This window comes from Zea mays, chromosome 7 (assembly GCF_902167145.1).
Source record: "Zea mays cultivar B73 chromosome 7, Zm-B73-REFERENCE-NAM-5.0, whole genome shotgun sequence".
In the NCBI taxonomy this organism is placed as follows: Eukaryota; Viridiplantae; Streptophyta; class Magnoliopsida; order Poales; family Poaceae; genus Zea; species Zea mays.
This window is the reverse complement of record NC_050102.1, coordinates 9020319-9034287: the sequence shown is the minus strand read 5'-3', so window position 1 is coordinate 9034287 and position 13969 is coordinate 9020319. Positions and strand designations below refer to the sequence as shown.

Sequence of the window (13969 nt, the reverse complement as noted above, 5' to 3'; positions counted from 1 at the left end):
GAGGGCCCCACATCCGGTCGTAGAGGGCTCCCGCGGATTCCTTCACCACAGGGTCCTCAACCTTGTAGATATCGCGCTCGAAATCCTCATCAGCTTGGTCGAAGACCTCATAGTGCCGGTACCCTTCGCGAGAGAGCGCGTTCATCGCCCCCTCGCAGGTGACCAGGGAGGCATAAGACATAAACCCCTCCACGATGGCGGGAAGCGCCAGCAACTCCTCCTGTATCCACTCGAGGCAGCGAAGTCCGGGCTCTCGGTCCGGCACTTCGAAGTCAGTGGTCTGCGCGCCCAGCTCATGGTATGAATCATAAGCTGTTTGCGTGTCCGCTCAGCCTCCGAGCGCATCGAGGCCTCGGCCCTCTCCACACGGGTCTGCAGAGCGCTGAGCCGCTCCTCCAACTGCTCGGCGCGCTGCCTGGCAAGACTGCCCTCCGCCCGCGCCAAATTGGCATCCGCCTGCGCAGACTGCGCCTTGGCAAGGGCCTCATTAGCCTCCTTCCTCTCCTCCGCCAGTTGGCGCCGGAGGTCAGTCTTCTCACCCTCCAGCGTGGCCACCTTATCCGCCAGCTTGCGGCACTTACTGTCGGCGACCGACTTTTCCCGGACGGCGTCAGCATGTTGCGTCCGAAGTCTCTCGACTTCGGCAGACACAACTGCCGTAAGGGCCCCCGACGCCGCGCGGTCTGCGAAGTCAGCCGCCTACAAGACACATATAAGGTTGCAGCCCCAACGAAGCCGGTAAAAAACCGAAGTCTAGCTCAACGTACCTGACTTAATGCCCCTTTCAGCTCCTTCAGCCGGCGGGACACAGCACCCGCCTCGTCCCTGACGGCAGTGAGTGCCGGTATCTCGCCACCGGCACTAAGAGCACTGCCCTTCGCCCTGGGCACCATGGCAGCCGCCGCGGTCGCCACGGCAGGCGGAACAACAACAAGTTGGCCTTCGTCCGACCCTGCGACGTATCAACAGATTAAAAAAACTCTCGAGCCAACGACTTACCAACAAGATAATCTTCCACACTAATGTCGGTGGCGAAGTCGGCGACGCGCTTGCCCGGCGGTGGCAACTCTCGGGCCGCCTTTGCAGCCTCTGGCACCCTGCTGGACACAGGGGCGGCCTTCACAGACTTGGAACCACCAGCGGCAGCCGCCTTCACAGCCTCCGGCGCCCTGCTGGATGCAGAGGCGGCCGACTTCGCCGCCACCGGCGGCTGGCTTCCACCGGGGGCAGCAGCCTTCGCAGTCCCCCGCGGCCTCTTCGGCCTGGCCTCATGAAGCCTGACGACCGCCTGGCGCTTCTGCGCAGCTCCCTGACGATCCTTGTCCATCACTGCCGACACAACAGCAGCAATATTCCGCCCGTAAGGAAACACTCTCCAATCACGAACCATGCGAGATGTAAAAAAGTCTTCGCCGGCCACACGGGGGATAGGAACATTCCTAGGCCACCAACCCCCGGTAACCCTCAGCATCCGCGCCGAAGACTCCCGGAGCTCGGGCGAAGACATCCTTCCCCCCAGGGCCGTGCATGTCCTCATCAATTCCCTAGCAAAACCATCAGAAACCTCTAGTCCTCCCATAGCAATACCTAGTTTCCTCTTCTTAGAGGATGGGGCGGCCGCCGGCGCGGGGTCGTCTCCAGTCTCTACCACCGGCTTCTTCCCGCGACGATCCACATCGTCTTGGCCGGGATAACCGCCATAAGGCAGACGGTTCAACTCAAAAACCATGTTCAAGCGGTCATTAGACCCGCGAATATCCCAGCTACGCTGGCCCTCTGTCTTCGGCACGTACCGACCGACGATCCGCACCGCCCCATCCTCCGCCTCACGCACAAAGGCGGCCGGATCGCGGCTATGCAGATCCAACGCGAAGGTGGGACTTCGCACCAGCTTTCCACCATGGGAAGGCATCTGGCGAGGGCATACTTCGCCCAACGCCCAGCCATGCGCCAAAGGCCACACCCCGTACGCCACAAACTCCTCAACCAAATCGCGCCCGCTGCTCAGGTCGGCGGCGCACCGAAGGGCCCCTTCGTCCGCATCCTCCTCCGCCACTTCAAACGGCGGGTATGCTGAGTAATAATGCGAGCACATCTCGGCCACGGGGAGCCCCGGATGGTCTTCGACTGTGCCCTCCGCAACGTAGAACCAAAACTCATGCCAATTGCCCCACTTGTTGTGGGCGCAAGGAACCAACTCAACTACCTCCATCGAGGTCTTGCCGGTCTTCGGCGTAAATGTACAGGACCCAAACTGGGCAACTTCATTTCCGATCATCCTCTTCTGCCAGTGCAGGCAATAGTACTTCGCGAAGACTTCGACTGATGGCTGTCCGCCGTACGAAGTCGTCGCCCAGACATACTTCGACAGAGCCACCACGGTATTCGGAGTCAGCTGATGGATCTGAACGTTAAATCTGCGCAGGACTTCTCCCACAAATCGGTGCGCAGGCAGGCGAAGACCAGCGGCAAAGAACGCCTCGAACACAACCAACTCGCCTTCCGGCTCGGGGACCTCCTCCGTCCCCGGGACACGAGCAACTCCGTCGCCAAAGTAACCAAGCTGCTGCATATCTTGCACGCGGACCGAGGACATCCGCGACACACCGAAATCCACCGTATCGCCGGCGCGCAACTCCTCCGCCGCCACAGTGCTCAGCGTCTCCTCAGACGATGCGTCGGCCGGCGGCGTAGCAGCAGCAGAAGAAGAAGAGATCGGCATCGCTACGTACCGTCGGCGGCGGCGGGCGGTCTGCTTCACTCGGGCCAGATCTCCGGCGAACAAGAGCAAGGAGGGCAGACGAGCAGCAAGAAGGTGGAAAAGGCGGCTAGGGTTTTCACGGAGCGCGGAAAGATAAAGTTCAAAACGCGCCGCCCCCCGCCCCCTTTTATACACAGGGCGCGACGCTTCGAGAAACTCGCAGTCCAACAGTACGGTGTCAATCAACGGTCATGTCAAAAACCCCCGCAGAACCACTTCGAGCGAGGGCAGCGTCTCCGCCATCTAGCGACGTCTTCGGCACCAGATGACTTAGTCGAACTGGTCCCTCGGAGGGCAAATGTTGGGGCGAAGGCGAAGACGCACCCTTCGCTCGATGCCTTCGCCGTAATCGTCGGACCAACGGAGACAAGACAACGGGCAGGTTCACCCTTCGCCCCATACGTCACCGGACGAAGACCTATGATGAGGTCGTCCCATCCTGCGACCTCGTCCAGCATGGAGGCCCACGTGTAATCCGGCCCATTATAACAGGCCCTGCGTGGCCGCTGCACATCACGGGCCTAATTTGTAAAGGCGTCCCTGTAATTACGGTATGTAACCCCGCTTTATGGGAATATTCCGGGGATAACCTAGGTGTCTGAGGGCACATGCGTCCTTAACACAGGACGCTGGGCACTCATATACCTATAAATACCCCCGCATAGTGCCCTTGAGAGGCTAGATTAACAGAGCTTTTGCCATCTCGTGCGAGAACCCTGTTTACATCAACTCTCACCCCCGTTGGATCCCCTTGCACCTGGTAGCAAGTTCCAACAATCGGTGAACTACTCTTCCTACTAACAGCTAGCGCGCTCATCGATGCTTTGGTTGTTGTTAATTCAGCGACATGATCCAAATTTAGAGGTCATGATCTGTGATGTATGTACGGAGAATTGTTTTTGTTTTTTTGTTTTATTTTAACGAAAAAGGAAGAGGAAGAGTAGCTAGCTCTACTCCCCTTGATTGGTGGAATATTTGTATGGATGGCAACGAGGAATTCCCCGCCGGAGAATAGCTCCACATTCCCGTCCCCACGACGATAAAACTTCTCCATAGTGATCTCCATAAACGCTTGCGGGGAACATTTCTTCCCCGTCCCCATTCCTCGCAGGAATAAATCCCCAACGGGGATCCCTATCCCCATTTAAAATATAATTAAGACATATGTACTTTGCTATTAATGTTAAACATTGTCACTTATACACATTGTCAGATATAAAAATCATTATGCATACATCAAAATAAACACATTTGTACAATTAGTGGTCCCTTGCCAAGGTAATTATTTATTTTTGTCGTTAACTAGTACAAAAAACATAGTCACGTACAAGTTTAACGGGTCCCCGCGGGGAACGGGGATGGAGAATGCTTCCTTGTCCCCATCCCCGTTTACCCGTCGGGGGATAAATTTTTCCCGTTTATATCCCTGTGGTGGAAGTTTCTTCCCCATCCCCATCATCTAATGAAGGAATTCCCGCGGGGAATCGGGGATCGGGTCTCCGTTGCCATGTCTAAATATGCGGTAGGTTTGTTGGGTGTGTGCGACCTTTAGCGATGACTTTGTGCACTTTAGGATGGAGGATGGAATATGCTTTCGGTTACATAACTATCGGCGACATCCAAATCCAATGCGTTTTGTCAAGCAAAAAAAGTAGTTCCACAAAACCAACTAATACAAAACTTGTTTTCCTCGTTGTCGTCAAAGTCGTGATTTTGGTTATTCTTTGTGTTGTCGTTGTAACTTTACTGTTCAGTCTAGAGTTTTCCCTTCTGATATAATAATGGTTAACTTTCTGTTTCAAAAGAAAACGATAAAACATGTTTTCAGTTCTTTTTAGAGAAAAAACTTAATCGAGTTCCATCCCATTGTTGGGATAGGTAGGTGTGTGCACCTACCATGCAATCGTGAATGAATTATTGACAAGATATTCATCTTCCCTATGTAGAGGTTATGCATCAAATATTCAAATCCTATGTATAGGCCGTGAATGAGGCACGTGGAAGCTTGATACTAAAGATGGCAGAGGAGCAGTATGGGAGACACTATCTCGAAGACACAAGCGTGAAGGAAACCCAAAGGTATCCATAAAATTATTCGTCCGCTCTTGCGAGAGGCTCCAAAGAAAACTAGGAATACACTTTTATAGAAATATTTATTGAAGAAAAATATTATTCTTATTAATTATAAAGTTGACCAAATTTAAACTAGTTTGACTATCACAAACTTGTATAGTTACTTCGTTTTGTGGATGGAGTGAGTATTGTCCCATCGTCGTCGTCGAATCCCAAGAGTAGTAGAGTTAGGGATGTAAATGGGGCCTCCAAATTCCATTATTTATAGGGAATTCCTCTATTAAAGTTAGTATTTGGGAAGAAATCAATATCCTACCAGGTTGAAAAACTACTCAATTTCTGAATCGAAGCAGGAACAAACAAAAATCGAAAACAGATGATGTATCAAAACTTCATGCAAAATATCCCCCAACAAAGCACGACACAAAGGAAGCACTATCAAGCATTCAACTCACAACTCGCTTGGAACACAGGCATCAAAAGATTGCTACAATATACATAGAAGCCTTGTAAACTAGAACATATCATCTATCCTACAGATAATAAACATCCTATTGGCATAACAAAGCGCAAATTTTCCACATACTCACCAAACTCCCAAGATAGGCATCAATATGCCTCAAGGAGTTTATCTCTTCTTTGACACACCAACAGTCTTTCCACGCCTTCCAGTAGTCTTGGTGTGCTGGCCATGGACACGCAGGCCCTAGTAGTGACGGAGACCTCGGTGGTTCCTGGATAACACAAGGTTCTGTGTCGCATACAAAACACAACTACAAACCGCAAGCAAATTTTGGGAGAAGTGCATATAACAGTTACGAACACAAATGAAAAATTCCTTAGCGTACACTTGTTGTGTACAATTATGAAAACCGTGACATCACTAATGAAGACAAAAATGCAACTAATGTTTTTAGCAATGCCATGACAACAAATATGTGTGCATGTCATCTTATATATAGCATTAGAAAATCAATAATAACACAAAAACAATGGTAATAGACTGACCCAATCTTCTTGAGCCTCTCAAGGTCATCCCTGAGCTTCATGTCGAGGGCATTGGAAACAACCTGAGAGAACCTACCATCTTTGTAGTCCTTCTTGTTGAGGAACCAGTCAAGGACCTTAAACTGGCGAGGGTTGGCAACCACAGTCATGAGGCGCTCAAGCTCATCTAGGATAGCTCACCAGCCCTGCACGAAAGAATATAAACATCATTCATCAGTGCTGAACTTCATGCAACAGGGAATTCCTGAAATAACATACAAAATTAAACTGACATCCTATTGGCACAGTTGGCTAAAATGGCACAACTAAGTTTAGTGGGACTGGGACAGTGGTCCGTGTAGTAAAACAATCTCAAACTTCCACAAAAATGAGCAAACTGGAAACATTGCAATAAAGCCTAGACAAGTTGCAATTCTACACTGGTTATAGTCATATGGATGGCAAGGTGTCACACCCGGTTTTAGAAGGCAAACCGAATGCAAACCATGTACGTGCCAGGATCAGAAACTCACGTACACATCGATTACATAATTGGACATCATCACACAATGCTCGAAATAAATAGCGGAAAGGTACTTTAATTACATCAAGATGTCCAAGACATCCACAGAGTCTAATACATATCCATTGTCTTTAACATAAACATCAAAGTGCGGAGAAAACGAAACGTAGATGATGAGCCTACACAGGCAGCTGACTGGGGTTTGCCACTAAGAATAAACTAGAACTCGTCGTAATCCTATAATTCCTCGAAGTCCCCCATGTTGCCAGCATCACCTCCTGAGCACTGAGTACAATGGGGACAACCTGGGTGGGGTGGTTTGTAAAGCAAGGGTGAGTACACATCAACGTACTCAGCAAATGTCCCCTTTGGCTAAAGTGGACTAGCTTTATGTGGGGTTAAGGTTAAGCAGTTGCTTTTAGTTGGTCAAGTATTTATTACTATTAGTAGAGCCAAATTTTAGTAATAAACCCCGTTATTACCCAAAAGTACTCCCTCAAAGAAGAAATACCAGAGATCATATTTATAACATCATTGTTAACCATCATCATAAAAGTAACCAAAGTTCTTCTAATCAAAGAGGATCCCAAGGCTACTCTTAATCGTGAGCTCGGCTGATATACCAGTTTCTAACACTCTGCAGAGGTTGCACACTTTACCCACGAGTCGTGATCCCTTTCCAGCCTGGGTTGTACAGACCCGATCTTCACTACCGAGGTGAGTGGCCAGGGATACACTACGTAGCATTTACAAAGACTCTCCTAGTGCATAGCTGCTCGTTAGGTTTCGCCAGCCGTACAAACGCAATACACCTCCCCAAGGTGGGTGACTAACAAAACCAAATTGAATGAACCTCTGCACCCCCCTTGGCAGAGCGAGCACTACGCCCCGGCCCCCATTTACGGCCCTCAGGCAAAGCCAACTACACCCCAGGTTCATCTAATTATTTAGCTAAGGGCGTCCCATTCCACCCTCATGGTTGCACTGTTATCCCGGGTGGTCACTCCACGAACAGGTCCTTACGGAGAGGTACTCAGGAAAAAAGGCCTGAGCCCCCTAAAATATCACAATATCATCATTGGGATAACATCATCGTATCATAAATAATCACATCATGTTTATTGATTAAGTTAAGGCAATAGCAAAATGCTAACCATGATAACCCAAAAGGTAAAAAAGGATAAGATAAATATAGACTAGTCAATCCTTAGGTTAAGTAATGTAATGCGGGACAATGAATCATAAAGTATGTAAGACATAATAGGTCAGAGGACACTTGTCTTCACCAGGTTGTTGCTCAGGGAGGTCTCCAGCAACACACTTGGGAACCTCGGACTACTCGTTGTCTTAATAAAGCGAGCATGCATTCAATACATTTAGAAAGTACAAATGAACAGCACACCAAACATGTACAAACATTGGAATACATCTTAAAAAGGCACAATACTAAATAAGGAATAATGAGATCAAAGTATAACATGAACTAATTTCATTTAGAAATAGATTATTCTTTAAGTGTTGTCCATAATTACACAACCTAGTTCTATTTATTTTACTGTGACCTAAAAGTTAGACCAGAGATAAATTCATGTGATACATGTTATTAGTCTCACAAAACTAAATATACTTTAACCCCTAGGATTTTCCTTTTATTTATTTTATTAAATAAACAAATCTACACATATACTAGTTCATAGTTAACCATAAAATTAGAATGTACAGATTGTAGATGGAACTAATTTATTTAAACAGAGAATATTCCTATGAACATTTTGCAATTTGAATCACTAAATTTGGAGTTCATATGCAAAAGATATGAAATAAACAAATTTTGGAATTTAAAATATGAAAATAGGTCTAATTCTATAAACATTTAAAAGCCTAGGGTTCAATCTGTAATATTACAGGGGCCTGCACGCGAAAACCAGGGACGGCGGGTTAATTCCAACTAACCCAGGGGTCTCTTAAGCAAAACTACACGCGAAAGGGTATCGGACGATCTCAACCTTTAGATCAGAAACCAACGGCCGAGATTAGATCTGCGGCCAAGGGTGCGCGCGCGGGGGAGAGCGCTGACAGGCGGGCCAGCGGTGTCAGCGACCGAGGGGGGCACACTGACCGATCGGGCCCAGCGCCAGGGGACACAGGCGCTGACAAACGGGCCCGGACGCAGGGGGCGCGCGCGTAAAGTGGTATCCCGCGATCTCGGCCGTGTGATCGAGTTCGGACGAGGGAGATCAAACCAGGAGGGGTGAACGGCTGCGGGCGGCGCCGCTTCTTCCCGCGGTGATGAAGTCGCCGGAGTTGGGGCGGGTGCGTGCTTTGGCGGTTCTGGGGTCGCCGGAGTTGGTCAAAGAGGGGGAAGACGACTTGGCGAACTCGATGGCGAGGGTGTGGCCACGAGACCAAGGTCAGAGAGGGGGGAACGGCTGCGGGCAGCGCCGCTCCTTCCCGCGGTGGTGAAGTCGGCGGAGTTGGGGCGAGTGCGTGCTATGGCGGTTCTGGGGTCGCCGGAGTTGGTCAGAGAGGGGGAAGACGACTCGGTGAACTCGATTGCGGGGTTGTGGCCACGAGACCGAGGTTAGAGAGGGGGGAACGGTAGAGGAAAAGCTTCGGGCGGGTCGGGGTAACTCCGGTGAGGAATTCCGGCCGCCAAGAGAGGCAATCGACCATGATAGGGCTCGGGCTAAATCCAGTAGAGGTGGGGGAGCACTTTGGGCCAAAGCCGGGGCACTAGACGGGGTCGGGCTGACCGGACACCGTGCGGGCGCTGCGAGCAAGCGCGGCCGCACGCTGGAGAGGCCAAATTGGCTAAAGGCAGTCGCGAATAGAGTAAAACAAGCACGGGGGCGGGTGTCTCACCTCGGGGCGGAGCTCGGGGTCGCTTGGCGTGGCCTCCAGCAAGCTAGATGACCGGGGAGGCGGGCGCGAGTCTCCGGCGAGGTCGGGTAGCGTGGGCAGAGCGCGAGTGGGAGCGGGGCTGCGTGAAATGAGGTGGGGGAGTGAGTGCGAGCGCGGGCGGGGCTCAAAAAGGAGCTGGGGCGCGTGGGCGGGCGTCGTGGCCGAGGATTCCGGCGACGTGCGCGAGTGCGCGCGCGCTGGTCCACGGCGGGCGCGGGGAGGGCGGAGCTGACAGGGGAGGCCCACGACGCGGAGAGAGAGGACGGGCGCGTGGGGGCAACGGCTCGACGACTGGCAAAATGGGCCCGCAAAGCAGAGAGAGAAGAGGAACGCGCGGGCAAAGAAACCGGCGCCGACAGCTTGGCCCCACTGGGCAGCGAGCGAGAGAGAGAGGAGAGTGCGGGGCAGTCTGGCGCCGACAGGCGGGGTCCGCCTGTCAGGGGCGGCAGGCGCGTGGGCGCGTGCGGCTGGGCCTGGTGGGCTGGTTTGGGCCGAATTGGCTTTTTCTATTTCCCTGGGGTTTCTAATTGCTTTTCTATTTCCTTTTCTCTAGGGTTTTTATTTCAAATTCAATTCAAGTTTCAAATTCAAACTAATTTAAACATGTGCAACAATTCAAAGAATATTTAAACTCAGCATGATGCAACATTTCATGACTCATAATGTTTGGGCAAAAATAAATAAATAATCCCTCCTTAATTAAGCTATTTCTACTCAAAAGGAAAAAGAGAGAGAGAATCTAGAGATAGATAGAAACTAGAGAGAGGGAAGAGTAACACCTGAATTTGGGTGATAATTAGAAAGAAATTTTATACCCCCAAATTTAGGGTGTTACACAAGGGCTTTAAAACACAATCTCAAATAGGGCCCACAGAATGCTGACTTACAATCCACGTTGAGCAACAGATTACTGAAAACAATATGTGGATGCAGTATGTTCCACAGTTGCCAAGCTTACCCATGGAGGCAACCAAAATTGGCATTATGTAATTTCTTAACAGTTTATAACCTTACAATTCATCTTCATATGCATATACCAATATGAAAAGGTATTGTCCTACAGGTTCAACAACTAAGCCAATCCTAAATTCAGAATACGCACAGAAGCTGAAAACCTCAAAACATGTTTCTTCATTGAATAGAAATAAACATTAACAGACGATTTTACCAAAAACTGATCAAAACATAGTTATCAGTACGCTATGGCTACACCATGAACTTTCAGTACATAAAATGAAATCATTGCTGGGGAATGCATGTCAACAGTTATGATAAAGTTAGTAATGGTTTTAATGCACCAACCAAGTTGGAAACAAATTTCAGCATGCTCATCAGTAAAGCTGCTAAATTGGAAAATTAATAAAGCTAAGATAAGTTGTGCATAAGCTTGAAGCAAAAAAATAAAATGATTATTACAACAAAATTAGACTATAAATCTATCCTTCTATCCAACCTTATTTTCAAAGGCAATGGTTTTATTGTCAGTAATGGTTTTGATGTTAAAACAGGGTCTTGCCAACCTTATTTTCAAAGGCCTAATATTTCGACGAAAATTATCTGGGCTCTAAATTAAAGAGCTAACCAAAAAAGCGGTTCGTCCAACCTAGACATCTGCTGCCAAACACATGTCGGCAAACTCCACAACAACCACTCACAATTCACAATGCTAATCACCAACAGCGCCCCTTGCATCTCGTACTTGTTCCACTACATGAACCTCTCATACTCATTCCACTACATGAACCAACTAGCAATTGCAAAAGCCATCTATAACTCACTGCTTGTTCATGTCGATGTTGGCCTTTTTGCAGACGATGTTGGAGAAATGGTGGCCGACACCCTTGATGGAGGTGAGGGCAAACATGATCTTCTGCTTGCCATCCACGTTGGTGTTAAGCAAACGCAGGATGTGCTGAAAGTCCTCCCCCGCAATCAGCGACTGCAAAGCCAATGCCAACCGCGTGTCAGACTAATCGCCGACCCGTGATGACAAAATGGGGTAGGGAGGAGCTCTTACCATGGCGGCAGCGACTGGTGGAGCTCGAGCACGCACCGGTGTCCGACGCGGCAAAAGGCTGCGGCTGCGCGGGGTAGGGTTTGTCCTCTAGGGGGCCGCGTCGCGGGGTGACCTTTATAGTAGATGGGAATATGTATGGGGTGGAAGCAACCCTACTAGGCCGCGAATCGACGGCCAGGATGGATGGGCCGATGCGGAGTGGACAGATTGTTTCGGTTTAATTTGGGCCTGATGGGCCAAAATAAAGTGTCAGGAGTGAACGTCTAGCTGTGATACCCAATTTTCAAAAAAAAGAAGAGAAATTGAAGATTATTCTTTTTTTTCTTTGTTTTCTCTTCCGGGTCCTGTGCTACAGGGGTTTAGATTTTTTGGGAAGCATTCAATAGTAAAACAGTAGAATTTTTGGTTAGACTCATGCACTGGGGTCGGGAGCTGTGGTGTGAGCGAGTTGGGCCGTGAAACTCGATCCGGCCCACTAGCCCCCCTAACCCTAGCCGCCCTCCCTCTTATCCCCTCCCCTTGTGCAGCCCCCCCCCCTCTCTAGCCTTTGTGCAGCCGCCCCCCCCCCCCTCTCTCATCTCCTCCTCCCTCAAACTCTTGCAGCCACCATCCCACAAACCCTAGCTGCCCCCCCCCCCATCTCCTCCTCTCCTAGGTGCAGCCCTCCCGCTTGATCTACGTCGCGTGGGTGCAAATCTCCAATTGGAATTTGGTGGAAGGAAGAAGGAGGGAGGAAAGGGGGAGAAGTCAAGGTGATTTTGTGATTAACTCTTGTTTATTTGTGCTGCAATTCAATCGATTAGATGTTTACGTATGCGAATTGGTAGAGGTGTTGTCCAGAAATTTTGTGGGTGGGCGAACAGCAGTAGTTCTAGCAGATTCTGGGAATTTTTCGTGGGTAATTAGTTAGAATCAGTGAGAGAATCATGTAGAGTTTTGTCATACCTTTCCAACGAGTACTTATGCGCTCAATTCGGAGTTATATTTTAGTAGATACCGTTGTTTGAATCCGGGTATGTTGCTGTCCAAAAAAACAGATTTGCAGGTGGGCGAACAGCAGTAGTATTAGCAGTTTCTAGGGATTTTTCATGGGTAATTAGTGATAATCATGTAGAGCTTTGTCATACCTTTCCAACGAGTACTTATGCGCTCAATTCGGAGTTATATTTTAGGAGATATCGCTGTTTGAATCCGGGTATGTTGCTGTCCAAAAAAAACAGATTTGCAGGTGGGCGAATAGCAGTAGTATTAGCAGTTTCTGGGGATTTTTCGTGGGTAATTAGTGATAATAAGTATGATAATCATGTAGAGATTTGTCATACCTTTCCAACGAGTACTTATGCGCTCGATTCGGAGTTATATTTTAGGGGATATCGCTGTTTGAATCCGGGTATGCTGTTGTCCAAAAACAGATTGCAGGGTTTATCTTATGGACTGTTTTGGGCTAATTAGGGGTTGGAATTTAATTATCATTTGAATATAAAACTTGTAGGGAATTTTATGTAAATGTTTCTGGAGTTTTTGATTGATATGACTGATGTTATAATTTTAAAGTTATGAAACTATCAAGCAGCGCCGCTGCAGTTTGGTGGTGATGGGGAGAGTTGTCGCTCGCGATGGGTTGGAATTGTGCGTAGGTGCGGCGTTGTTTATTAGCGTTTGTTATGTTGATTTGTACAGTAAGGTGTGTGTCAAAAACAGGTGGTGGACTTCCGGATCGTACTTAGTACCATTCCAAATTTCCGGTGAAGGCAAGTAAATACAGTGGTGGTTGCTACCGTTTGGTTTGCATCCTATGCCTTGTCATTGAGTATGCATAAGTATTAAATGTGTTAATCATTGAATTCTATGATGAAGTTTATTTGTTCGAAAGTATTAATTCTCAATTGTCTAATATTGCGGATGATCATGATTTGGGAATGATATATGTGGTTGATTCCCATCTTGGATGAAGTTGAAGTATCTTTTTAAATCACATTATATGAAGTGTTGTAGGCATGTCATGCACATCGCATCATCCATCTTGCATGTTGAAGTTATGTCGTGATCTTATGGTCCGACCGTACCGGTACACTTTTAGCATCGTACGTTGCCCGAGTAGGGGTACGATGCGGCTTCATATCCTTAGAGGTATGAAGGCAGAAGTCATCCTTGCATTTGCAGACATTTGCACTCATGATGTATATATGAAGTGTGACATTACTATGTTACTATTGTGGTTTCTACCTGCGAGGTGTGGTAACTAGGCGTGTTGTACATTGTATTCATTCTGCACCTTCGTAATAAGAAGGTTGTGAAATTAAGTTGTGGTAAAACAATGTTCTTATGTGGTTAAACAGTTTGTTATTATTTTACTTGTTGAGATGTGTCATCTCACTCTTGCATTACTCAATGCAGGTACTTGATACATGTTGGGAATGAGGGGAGTAGCAGCACGTCCACTTTCACTCTCATAATAACGCTGCCCAGGCGCAGCCATGATTTAATTAGAAACTTGTTGTCAAAGGATGTTTGTTTTTTTAACTAGTCGTACGCACTGGTTAATTCAGTTCATGTCGTATGTTTAACTTCCCTTTGCTAGCCTATTAATAATACTTAGTATGTTTTTTGTCATGATATATGTTTATACACTGTTGTCCCCTCATTTATGCAATTTTGCAAACGAGATGCTGCTGAAATTTTATATACGGGTGTCAGAAGTGTAGTT

At 48.2% G+C, this 13969-nt stretch overlaps 2 long non-coding RNA genes across 2 annotated transcripts; one reads left to right on the top strand and one right to left on the bottom strand.

The window, feature by feature from the left end:
• Positions 1-5246: 5246 nt before the first annotated feature.
• On the bottom strand, positions 5247-11351 carry LOC103631996 (uncharacterized). Its single transcript, XR_555589.2, has 3 exons — positions 11263-11351; positions 11024-11184; positions 5247-6027 (listed from the first exon to the last, which is right to left on the bottom strand). It is a non-coding gene; the product is annotated as an uncharacterized lncRNA (long non-coding RNA).
• A 414-nt stretch (positions 11352-11765) lies between these two features.
• Positions 11766-13945, top strand: LOC118472900 (uncharacterized). Its single transcript, XR_004851352.1, has 2 exons — positions 11766-12014; positions 13660-13945. It is a non-coding gene; the product is annotated as an uncharacterized lncRNA (long non-coding RNA).
• The last annotated feature ends 24 nt before the right edge of the window (positions 13946-13969 follow it).